Source organism: Dama dama, chromosome 9 (assembly GCF_033118175.1).
Source record: "Dama dama isolate Ldn47 chromosome 9, ASM3311817v1, whole genome shotgun sequence".
NCBI lineage: Eukaryota > Metazoa > Chordata > Mammalia > Artiodactyla > Cervidae > Dama > Dama dama.
In genome coordinates, this window is record NC_083689.1 from 11,705,774 (window position 1) to 11,718,448 (window position 12,675).

Consider the following 12,675-nt stretch of genomic DNA (forward strand, 5'->3'; position numbering starts at 1 on the left):
AAGAATGCTGGAATGAGTTGTCATGCTCTCCTCCAGGGATTTCCCAGATAGTCAATCCTTTACCCAGTTTGCCCTTCTCCCTATTTCCCCTTTGGTAACGTCTACTTTTTTCCATATGTACATTTTTGTTTTTGTTAGGTTTGGCTTGTCCACAAACCAAAATTTGGATTTTTTTTTCTGGTTATTTGTTTATTAGTTTTTTATATTCCACGTATGAATGAAATTGTATGGTATTTATCTTTCTCCAGCTGACTTATTTCACTTAGCATAGTACCCTCAACATCCATCCATGATGTCATAAATGGCAGGATTTCACCTTTTAAGGATTTTATATACATATATATATACATGTTGAAGGTATTATGCTAACTGAAATAAGTCAGCTGGAGAAAAACAAATACCATACAATTTCACTCATACATGAAATATAAAAACTAACAAACAAAAAATGCCAAATAAACAGACAAACCAAATCAAATGAAAACAAACACATAGATATGGAAAACAAAGCAGATGTTGTCAGAGGGGAAATAGTGAGAAGGGAAAACTGGGTAAAGGGGTCAACTGTCTGTTGATGGATAACGACTACTGTTTAAATTGAATTATAACTGATGTGAAACATTATATTAATGTAAGTTACAGGGGTATTATATGCTAATTTATAATTTTTAAATGTTATACCCATTTATTTTTATTATAAAATGTTGACTATATTCCCTATTCTGTACAGCATACCCTTATAGTTTATTTTATATATAACAGTTTGTGCCTCTTACTTCCCTGCTCCTGAGTTGTGCCTCCCCAGGGAGGTGCGTGCATTAAGTATTCATGTAACCAGTAGTTTGTTCTCTACATCTAAGTTGGAGAAACTAAATTTTTGGTGATGAGCACACTATCAAGGGTCTACTCCACAGAACAGACACATAATTTTGTACAAATGAAACTTACATAATGTTATAAATCAATGTGACCTCAATAAAAATAAATTTTTTAAAAAGGTGACATAAACATTGTAACAAAACGAAACACACACACAAACCAAGCAACCAATTCTTCATGGCTGAATAGCTTGGCCAAGCTGTTTAACCTCTCTATGCCTTTGTTTCTTAAATCTGGAAAACTGGGAGGCCATGAATACCTAACTCATGCAATTATTGTGAGAACTAATGATTCACATATATACCTGTTTATATAAATAATTATAATCTAAGAAGGTTATCAGGATCAGAGTGAGTAGTTTCTAAATCAGACAGTATGAACTACTATGCTACCACACAATTATAGTACACAGATAACATACTATAAACATTTTACTACCACTAAAGTTAAGTTAGAAAGCTAAAATAATTTTTAAAAATAACATTATCTTGTATAGAAATAGACACGTAAAACAGTGGAACAGTGTAAGTGTCATCGGACAGCCCCATGTGTAAATAAATTTGCTGTATTAAAAAGGGTGGCATTAATAATAATAAAAATTAAAAAAGAAAAAAAATAAAAAATAAAAAGGGTGGCATTGCAAATCAATGGGTTATTTATTAAACTGTGCTCAGGTAATATTAGCCGTTAAAAATAAACTTTATCACTACATGCATATTAGAACGGCTAACACCTGGAACCCCAACAACAGTAAATGCTAGCAAGGATGTGGAACGATAGGCTCTCTCACTCACTGCTGGGAATGTCATTTTGAAGGACAGTTTGGCTGTGTCTCACAAAACTAAACACACCCTTGCTATGCAATCCAGCAATCACACTCCTTAGTATTTACCCCAATACTCAGTTAGGTTCACACTAAAACCTACACAGGGATGTTTCCAGCAGGTTTCTTCATAATTGTCAAAATTTGAAGGAACCAAGGTATCCTTGAGTGGGTGAATAGATAAATACTGTGAAACATCCAGACACGAGACTATTATTAAGTGCAAGAAACCCAAACAAACAAACATAAGTGTTCTATCAAGCCATAAAACAATTGCAGAGCCTTTAACTCACACAACAAAATGAAAGAAGCCCATCTAAATGGGCTCCCTGCTGTGTAATCCCAACTGAATGATATGATAGGAAAAGCAAGCCCCTGGAGAGAGTAAAAAGGTCGCTGATTGCCAGAGACTAGCAGTGAGGGATGGATGAATAGGCAGAACACAGAAGATCCTTAGGGCAGGGGAAATACTCCACATGGTGTAATACTGATGAATACACCTCATTAAACATTTGTTGAAATCCAGAGACTGTATGGGAGTGAAAGACAATGTAAACTATGCACTTTGGTCATGATGGTGTACCAGTGTATGTTCAACGATTGTGATCATTGTACCACTCAGGTGGAGGATGTTGATAATGGGAGACCCTGTACATGTTGAGGGTGGGGGGACAGACAGTCTATGGGAAATCTCTGTGCTTTCCTCTCAATTTTGCTGTGAACCTAAAACTGTTCTAAAAAATAAAGTCTTAAAAATAAGTTGAAACCAAATCTGAAACGTTTGCAACATATTTTTTGTAGATTAAAGTTTCAGAGCTTGGCAAACTTTTGTGTAAAGATCACATGGTAAATATTTTCAACTTTTCAGGTCGTATATCTGTCACAATTACTTAACTCTGTTATTGTAGCACACACCAGTCACAGCCAATATGTCAACAAATTGTCATGACCACGTCCCAATAAAATTTTATTCATAAAAACAGGCAGTGGACCCACATGTTGTAGTTTTTTACCCTTGAACCTTCAGTATAAAACTATTAGGAGAGACCAAGTAGAAGGTTTCTGACAGGAACAGTATTAAGGCACAAGAAATAAAAGGCAAAAGAAAAAGATTAGTAGGCAAAATGAGTATTTTGAATCTCTAATAACATGCCTGAAAATCAGTGAGAACAAAACAATCCTTAAAAAAAATAGGGGAAAAAAATAGGGAAAAACTTTGCATAGGCAATCAAAAAAGGAAACACTTATGGTTAATAAACAATGAAGATTTTTCTTTTTTTTAATTTATTTTTATTAGTTGGAGGCTAGTTAGTTTACAATATTGCAGTGGTTTCTGCCATACATTGACATGAATCAGCCATGGATTTACATGTGTCCCCATCCTGAACCCCCCTCCCACCTCCCTCCCCATCCCATCCCTCTGGGTCATCCCAGTGCACCAGCCCCGAGTACTTGTCTCATGCATCCAACCTGGACTGGTGATCTGTTTCACACTTGATAATATGCATGTTTCAAAAGAATGAAATTAGAACATTCTCTAACATCACAACAAAAATAAACTGAAAATAGATTAAAGACCTTAGGTAAGACCAGGTACTATAAAACTCTTACAGGAAAACATAGGCAGAAAACTCTTTTACATAAATTGCAGCAGTATCTTTCTGGATCCACCTTCTAGAATAATGAAAATAAAAACAAACATAAACAAATAGAACCTAATTAAACCTAAAAGCATGGCACAGCAAAGGAAGCCACAAACAAGATGAAAAGACAAACCGCAGAATGGGAGAGAATATTTGCAAAAGATGCAATTGACAAAGGATTAATCTCCAAAATATACAAACAGCTCATGTAGCTCAACAGCAAAAAAAAAAAAGAAAAAAAATCAAGAAGTGGGAGAAGATCTAAATAGACATTTCTCCAAAGAAGACATAGAGATGGCTGAAAAGAACATGAGAAGATGCTCCACTTTGCTCATTATTAGAGAAATGCAAATCAAATCTACAGTGAGGTATCACCTCACACCAGAATGTCCATCATTAAAGTCTACAAGCAATGAATACTATAGAGAATGTGGAGAGAAGGGAACCCTCCTACACCACTGGTGAGAATGTAAATTGTGACAGTCAATATGGAGAACAGTATGTACATTCCTTAAAAAAAAAAAAAATAGAGCTACCATCTGATCCAGCAATCCCACTTCTAGGTATATATTCAGAGAAAACCATAATTCAAAAACATATGCACCCCAATGCTCATTGCAGCATTTATAGCAAAGACATGGAAACAAGCTAAAAGTACAATGACAGATGGATTAAGAAACTGTGGTACCTATATATGATGGAATTTCAGCCATAAAATTGAATGAAATATTGCCATTTGCAGCAATATGGATGCAACTAGAAATTATCATACTAAGTGAAGTAAGTCACAGAGAAAGACAAATACTGTATGATATTGCTTATTTGTGGAATCTAAAAAGTGATACATAGCTTCCCAGATGGCACAGTGGTAAAGAACCTGCCTGCCAGTACAGGAGATGCAGGAGATGAGATGACAGAGGATGAGATGGTTGGATGGCATCACCAACTTGATGGACATAGGTTTGAGCAAGCTCTGGGAATTGGTGATGGACAGGGAAGCCTGGCATGCTGCAGTCCATGGGGTCACAAAGAGTCGGACATGACTGAGCTGAACTGAACTGAAAAAGTGATATATGACAAAACCCACTGAAATGTTGTGCAGTAATTAGCCTCCAACTAATAAAAAAAAAAGAAAAGAAAAGAAAAGAAATGATACAAATGAACTTATTTTCAAAACAGAAACAAACTCATAGACTTAGAAAACAAACTTACAGTTACCAAAGGGGAAATGTGTGGTGGAGAAATAGATTAGGAGGTTGGGATTAACAAATATATGCCACTATTTATCCTGGAGAAGGAAACGGCACCCCACTCCAGTATTTTTGCCTGGAAAATCCCATGGAGAGAGGAGCCAGGAGAATCCCATGGACAGAGGACAGTCCAAGGTTCACACTGAGTAGGACATGATGGAAGTGACTTAGCACCCACTATTTATATAATAATCAATAAGGACCTACTGTATATCACAGGGGACTCTACTCAATACTCGGCAATAACCTTATGGGAAAAGAATCTAGAAAGAATAGATATATGTATTTAGTTAGTCACTCAGTCGTGTCCGACTCTGCGACCTCTGGACTGTAGCTGGAGTGGATTGCCATTCCCTTCTCCAGGGGATCTTCCCAACCCAGGGATCAAACTCAAGTCTCCTGCATTGCAGGCAGATTCTTTACTGTCTGAGCCACCAGAGAAACCTTGATATATGCATATGTATAACTAAATCACTTTGCAGTACACCTGGAAATAAGAGAACATTGTAAATCAGCTATACTCCAACATGAAAAAAGTAGAGATTTTTCAACCCCAGTAGTAATTAAGGACAAGCAGTGTTAAGTGACAGTTGGAAATCACTTGACTGCTTGACAACCATATTAGCAAAATTAAGTTTCACACCATCAAGCATTGGTGAGGGTGGGGGAAATAGATCTTCTGACACATGGATGAGAGTGTAAATTAGCACAGACCCTTGGAAGTTTAGCTTGACTATTCTTAAATTTAAGATTCATATTTCCTATGACATGATCATCTGACCATTTGGTTTGCATTTGAATTAGATAGTGCCTGTTTGTAGTAGAAGATGTACAAAGATATGTACTGCATTATTCCTAATAATGGAGAAAAATTAGAAGCAAACTGAGATATCTAACAGTTGAATGTATACTGCCTATATTTGTGAAACCATTTTATTAAATTGATTTTATAAAAATGAGGTGTTTCTATAGCAGTGGTTCTCACCTACAGGTGATTTTGTCCCAGAGGTGACATTTGGCAATATCTAGAGGCAATTTTCAGAGAAGGCAATGTCAACCCACTCCAGTACTCTTGCCTGGGAAATCCCATGAACAGAGGAGCCTGGTAGGCTGCAGTCCATTGGGTCACGAAGAGTTGGACACGACTGAGTGATTTCACTTTCACTTTTCTCTTTCATGCACTGGAGAAGGAAATGGCAACCCACTCCAGTATTCTTGCCTGGAGAATCCCAGGGACGGGAGCCTGGTGGGCTGCCGTCCGTGGGGTCGCACAGAGTCGGACATGACTGAAGCGGCTTAGCAGCAGGAGCAGCAGCAGCAGAGGCAATTTTGTCAAGACTGGAGTGGCATCCAGTGGGTAGATATCAAGGATGCTAATCTTCTCAGGTGGCACTAGTGGTAAAGAACCCACCTGCCAAAGAAGGAGATGCAAGAGATGTGGGCTTGATCCCTGGGTCAGGAAGATCCCCTGGAGGAGGAAATGGCATCATGCTCCAGTATTCTTGTCTGGAAAACTCCATGGACAGAGGAACCTGGTGGGCTATGGTCCATGGGGCTGCAGAAAGTTGGACATGGTTGAACACATAAAGTACAGTATAGCCCCAACACAAAAGATGATCCATCAGTCCCCAGTTTCAACACTGCCAAGGTTAAGAAACCTTGAGCTATATAAACTAACATGAATATTACTCCAAAATAATGAGTAAAAAAGCCAAGTTACAGAAAACTTGTACCTACAGAACAATCAGACAGACCTGTGTTAAACACACAGTATGAAAAGCAGTCTGGTGGTTCATCAAAAAATTAAATCCGGAATCACTCTATGACCCAGCAACTTCACTACTGGGAATATACCCTCAAAGAAATAAAAATAATTCAATCAAATATTTGTATACAAATATCCATAGAAACACTATTCACACAGCCAAAGGGCAGAAACAACCTAAATATCATCAGTGTGTGAATGAATAGACAGAATGTGGTCAAACCACACAGTGGAATGTTACTCAGCTATGAAAAGGAATGAGGCACTGATGCTTGCTACACGATGGATGAATCTCAAAAATATGCTGAGTGAAAAAGCCAGGCCTGTTAGGCTATGTATTATATGATTCCATTTATTTGAGATGTCCAGCAGAGACAAATTCATAAGGTAAAAAAGCAGGTTAGTGTCTTCCACTAATCTGGGGCTAACGAGCTGGGGGAGGAGGACTGCTAATGGGATGGGATCTCCCATTTTGGGTACTGATAAAAATGTTCTAGAACTAGATAAAGATGATGGTTAAGCAACATTGTTAATGTGCCAAGTGCTCCTGAATTGTTCATTTTAAAATGGTTAATTTTATGTTATGTGAACTTCCAGAATAAAACAAAATCAAAAAGCAAACAAAACCCCACGTTACCAGCATTTTAAGAGCTTGTATTTGTTCAAATGCCCGATGCATACAGAGGTCTGTAAGTATGTCCATCATATTCATCATAGTCATCTCATGAGTGGCCATTGCTTGACTTTGAGCCTGATTTATAGCATTTCAATTATTTGATAAGAAGAAACACATATTTGAGTGATAATTTAAAATTTTAAAACACATTTAATTGGGAAAATAACCTGGAAGGGAAAGAGTGAGGGTGGAGAGGTACATTGGGTAGTTTTCTCAGCCCCAGTGGGCAGTGAAAAAGTTGCTTTTCTCCCAAAGTCAGAAACCAGGGCCCCAAATCCCCCAACGCAGAGCATTAGACTCTGCTGGAGCCTCTGAGAAGCACAGGTAATCAACTCATGGCTGGAAGGCAGGGAGGGAGGGAAGGTGAGGACAGAGTCTCCCTGGGGCTGTCCTATGCCTCGCAGGGTTCCCCGGGGTCCTGGCATGCCTGTGGCAGAGGTGGAGGCAGGGACAATGGTACCACAGTGAGAGGAGGCAACGGGCAGAGCAGAGGCAGCATAAATGATGGCGGACAGGCTCAGGTAAACCCCCTGAGTGGCTGGCACGCTCAGGCTGGCAGGCCTGAGCTCAGGCTTGCAGCCCTCCCTGGCAGGGAAACACCACGTCGGGGCCTCTTGCTGGAGTGAGGCAGAAGGAAATGCAGAACCTGGAGCTCCAGGTGGGTCACTATCACTCCCTCTCCCTTGAGCAGGAGAGATCTAAGGAGCCCACACTTGCCACAGACTCAGAGAAGCCACCCTGTTTAGACAAACCCCTGTGCAATCTGAGTCAGTGGGGTGGGGACAGCAGTCAAGGCGCCACGTCCTAGTTTCAAGATAATGTGATGGTTGCTTTGCAGGACAGGTGAGAACACACAGGCAGAGAGAAAAGAGCTACTACCCCAAGTTGGATTCTCTGGTGGCTCAGACGGAAAAGAATCCTCCAGCAATGCAGGAGACCAGAGTCTGATCTGCTGGAGAAGGGAATGGCTACCCACTCCAGTATTCTTGCCTGGAGAATCCTATGGACAGAGGAGCCTGGTGGGCTACAGTCCATGGGGTCACAAAGAGTCAGACATGACTGAGCGACTAACACCCACACCCCAAGTTACCCAGAACACATGCCTGAATTTTAACCTCTCTCCTCTTTCTGTCCTGGCCAAAAACCAGAGGTAAAAGGATTGTGGGAAAGTGAAGAAAAGACATAGACAAGAGAATTTAGGATTGAGCAGCTCCAGTCAACTCCTGGAGTGTGTAAAGTATTAGGAAGCCACGAGGGTAGACAGGTGCCTTGATGGTAAGGAGTTAAGGATGAAAATAGGGAGAGAAAAGGGAGGCAGGAGGTCGCTGAGATGGGAGGGAGGTTGCAGAGCTGGGAACCTAAACAGCTTTATGAGAAGAGAGCCAGGATGGGGGCATACAGGTAAGACAAGATGGAGACAGTACCCCTAACCTGTGTTTCTCAAACAGGGGCAGTTCTCCTCCCCAGGGGACACTTGGCAATGTGTGAGGATACTTCTGATCATCACAACTGGGAGATGCTACTGGCATCTAGAGGGTGACAGGGATGCTGCTCAACATCCTCTAATGCCCAGGAAGCCCCACAGCCCCAGCCACAAAAAATTATCAGCCCCTCAAGTTCCTACTGTTGAAATTGGAAAACCTGCAGTGGTACATGAGCATAGGATTTGTCCACATGTGGATTTTGTTCCCTGAGTTTCTGGGTGGGGATCTGGCCCCACTATGAGATCCTCTAAGTGTCATATAGCGGGATTGCACACGCACACTCTCTCTTTTTCTCCAGGGTTGCTCAATTTACTTATAGGAAACCCACTAGGTGTTCTCCTGGTGGATCAATGCCAGGAGACTTCAGCCTACCTCTCTGCTCTCCTGGTCCCATGCCATGGTTGTGTGTCTATTTGTTTTACTTTTTGAAAGAATCAATAGAGTTTAGTTTTTAGAGTCATTTTAGGTTTACAGAATATTTAGCAAATAGTGCAAAAGATTATCATGTGCCCTTTCTCTCCCTGCACAGAGATTTCCTTATTAACATCCTGTATTGATGAGGTAACTGTATTACAGTTGCTAACCCAATACTGACACATTATTATTAACTAAAGCCCACAGTTTACATTAGGGTTTACTCTTGGTGCCGTACATCCTATGAGTTTTGACAAATGCACAATGTCATGTACCCAACATTGTAGTATCATGCAGAAGAGTTTAACCACCTTAAAAAATCCCAAGTTTTACCTATTCATCCCTTCTATTCTCTCCTTGAGCCCCTGACAACCACCAATCTTTTTATTGTCTCCAGTTTTCCAGAATGAACAGATATCAGTCTTAGCAGGGTTCTACATCCCCATCATCCCAGAAGGTGAATATGCAGACCTGGGCTGCCTCCCCAGGACATGGTAAGCTCTTATCTTCTTATAGTTTCTCTCTCTTTCTTTCTGCATGGCTGTGGCTTTTGTAATCTTTATTAATATAGAGAGGGAGTGTGTGAATGGTCTGATATGGTGAAGCTAGCCCTGGTTCTAGAAGTAGCTTGGACATTCATTAACAGCTACCAGTAAGTGGCGAGTACAACAGAGAGGTTAGAAAAGATAGGCATTGGGGTCATTCGGCTGTAGATCAGATCCTGGCTCCCTCATTCAGGAGCCATGGTCCCGTGGACAAATGATGTGTCCTCTCTGGGACACAGCTGCCACTTCTGTAAAACAGAGATTGTAGCTGGTGGATTAAAGATTTTCATAATATTGGATTAAAGATTTCATATGAAACATGTAAGCATAAGTGCCACCGTCCAACAAAGTGTAGCTACTCTCATCAAGAACCAAAAATCCAGTGCCATAGACAGTTATATCTCCAATGTGGCACATTGTAATGAAGGTCATGAAATAGCTAAACTCATGGAGGTTTAAACTTAAAAGGAGCTGTTTTGGAAGCAGACAGGAGTGAGTGACTAAATCTGTTTTGGGAAGAGATGTTCAGGAAGGCTTCGAAGAGGAGGTGACACTTAAGCTGAGTCTTAAAGATGAACAGGTGCTTGCCAGTTGGAGAAGGAGAAGAACCAAGATCTGGGCAGAAAGACCAGCTAAGTAATTACAACTGTGCTCTCTAGATCATTGGTACTCAACTGGGGGCAACTTTGCTCCCCACAGGAACATTGGCAATGTCTGGAGATAATTTTGTTTGTCACTACTGAGGAGGAGCTTTGGGTGTCCAGCTGGTAGAGGTCAGGGAGGCTGCTAAACACCATACAGCACACAGGTGACCACCCCCTGCCATAGCAAAGGATGATCCAGCACCAAATACTGAGAAAACTTGCATTAGATGTTGGAGAGCTTTGAGAAGTTGAGAGCACAGCCCAGTTGATTTTGGTCTCACTCATTCAGCCTCTTCTTGGAGGCTCTTGTTTCCAAGTCAGTAGCTTTGACTCACCCCCTCTAGGATCTCACAGTACCGGGACTGAGTGGGGCTGTTGGGACGAAGATCCTGGGGACCTATGGCAGGTGCTGGCCCAGAATGAGGGAACGAAACAAGTGACTCCAAGGGAGGGAGGCCAAGAAACTCTGGAAACGAGTCATGTTGGGGAGTGCAGTCTCCATTCACTCAAGCGTCTGATTCCCTCGTGTTTTTGTTTTGTTCTCAACCTAACAGAGCTTGATCAAATATATGAGCCCACTTAAGAGGGTGCTTACTACTTTTTTTGTCCTATTTTGTATTGTGATAAAATACATATACACAACTTAGTGACTAAACAACAGCAACAACAAGTACATATAACAAAATTTGCCACCTTAGCCATTTTATAGCATACAATTCAGTGACATTAAGTGCATTCATGATGTGTAAGCACGACCTGTCTATCTAATTCCAGAGCCTTCTCAGCACCCCCAAAGGAAACCCCAAATCCATTAGCAGTCACTCCAATTTATCCCCTTCCCCCAGCCCCTGGCAACCACTGACATGCCTTAAACAACTACGTTAATGTTCACAGAAGCATTATTATTTACAGTGAAAATGTGTAAACAGCCAAATGTCCATCAGTAGGTGAATAAATCAATGAAATGTGATCTGTTAATACAATGAAACATCACTTAGCCATAAAAAGGTATGAAGTTATAACAATGCTACAACATGGTTGAACCTCAAAAAAAAAAAAAAAAAAAGAAAAGAAAAAGAAAAAAAGTGCTGAGGGAAAGAGGCCAGGCCCCAAAGTCCACAGAACATATGATTACATTTAGATGAATTGTCCAGAGCAGGCAAATCCAGAGACAAAAAAGGGATTAGTGGTTCACTGCCATTTAAACTTGACATAGCCTAATAAAAAAAGCACTTAAAATAGTTATCCATAAAGATACAATGAATACCCATAAGATTAAGGTTATTTACTGATCACAGATGATATACATTTGCTCACTGAGGGTATTGAGTTAGTTATCATACAAAGTATCTACAATTTTCCAGGTCACAGAAAGATCCTCTGGAGAAGGGCATGGCTTCATGCCCATCTAGTATTCTTGCCTGGAGAATTCCATGGACAGAGAAGCCTGGTGGTCTATAGTTCATAGGGTTGCAAAAGAGTAGGACACAATTGAGGGACTAATATTTTTCACTGTTTTCCAGGTCACAGTCCAAGAATAACTCTTTGAGTTTGGTAGGGGGAAATGGAGGTACAGAGAGGTGAAGATACTTACTCAAGTTTACAGCAGGCAGAGCAGGGGTTCGAACTCAGGTTGGCTGACTCCCTCATTCTTTTGTCAGATGGCTATGTTGCATTGCTCAGAACATACACATGCACATCATAGGATCCAGAAAACAACTAGAACATTATTCCTACAGTGTCTTGCCTCAGATTTCTTGCATTGGTAACTCTAGAAGAAGAATCTGGTTGATTCATACTAAATTAGAGATGCACTTGGTTCAAAGTGTTGTAGACAAGGGGTGGGTAGGTCTCGCAGTATCTGAAGCTCTGGGAAGAACAAGATTTATCAGAAGGGCATAAGTAGCAAAGGCTCTAACCTCTGGTAAAGGAATATTTTCATTTTCAGAGATAACCTAGATGCATAGAAAGGTATAAACTTTGGAGGCAGCAAGCCATGGGTCGTGTCTTAATTCTACCATGTTTGACAGCTCACCTTGAACAAGTTGCTTAGCATTTATGCACCGCAACGTTCTCAATGAATATTCACAAGATATTCAAAATGGGGCAATCAAATCAACACCTCCCCCACTACACTGGTAAAAGGATTAAATCATCGGTGGCACAGAGTAGGAGGGTTTCCCTGGTGGCTCAGTTGGTAAAGAATCTGTCTGCAATGCAGGAGATTTGATCTCCTGCAATGGGTTTGATTCCTGGGTTGGAAAGATCCCTTGGCAAAGGGAATGGATACCCATTCCAGTATTCTGGCCTGGAGAATTCCATGGACAGAGGACAGAGGACAGAGGAGCTTAGCAAGCTACAGTTCATGGGGTCACAAAGAGTCAGACATTACTGAGCAACTTTCACTTTACAGAGTAGGAACTCAGCCAATGTCATCTGTCATTTATCAGGAGCAGCCCCTGGGGCAGAGCCAGGAGTGATGGAAGCTGACAACCTCCCCTTATCCAGTAGCTGACCTCTCCACGTCACACCACACTTCAGGAACAGCCTTC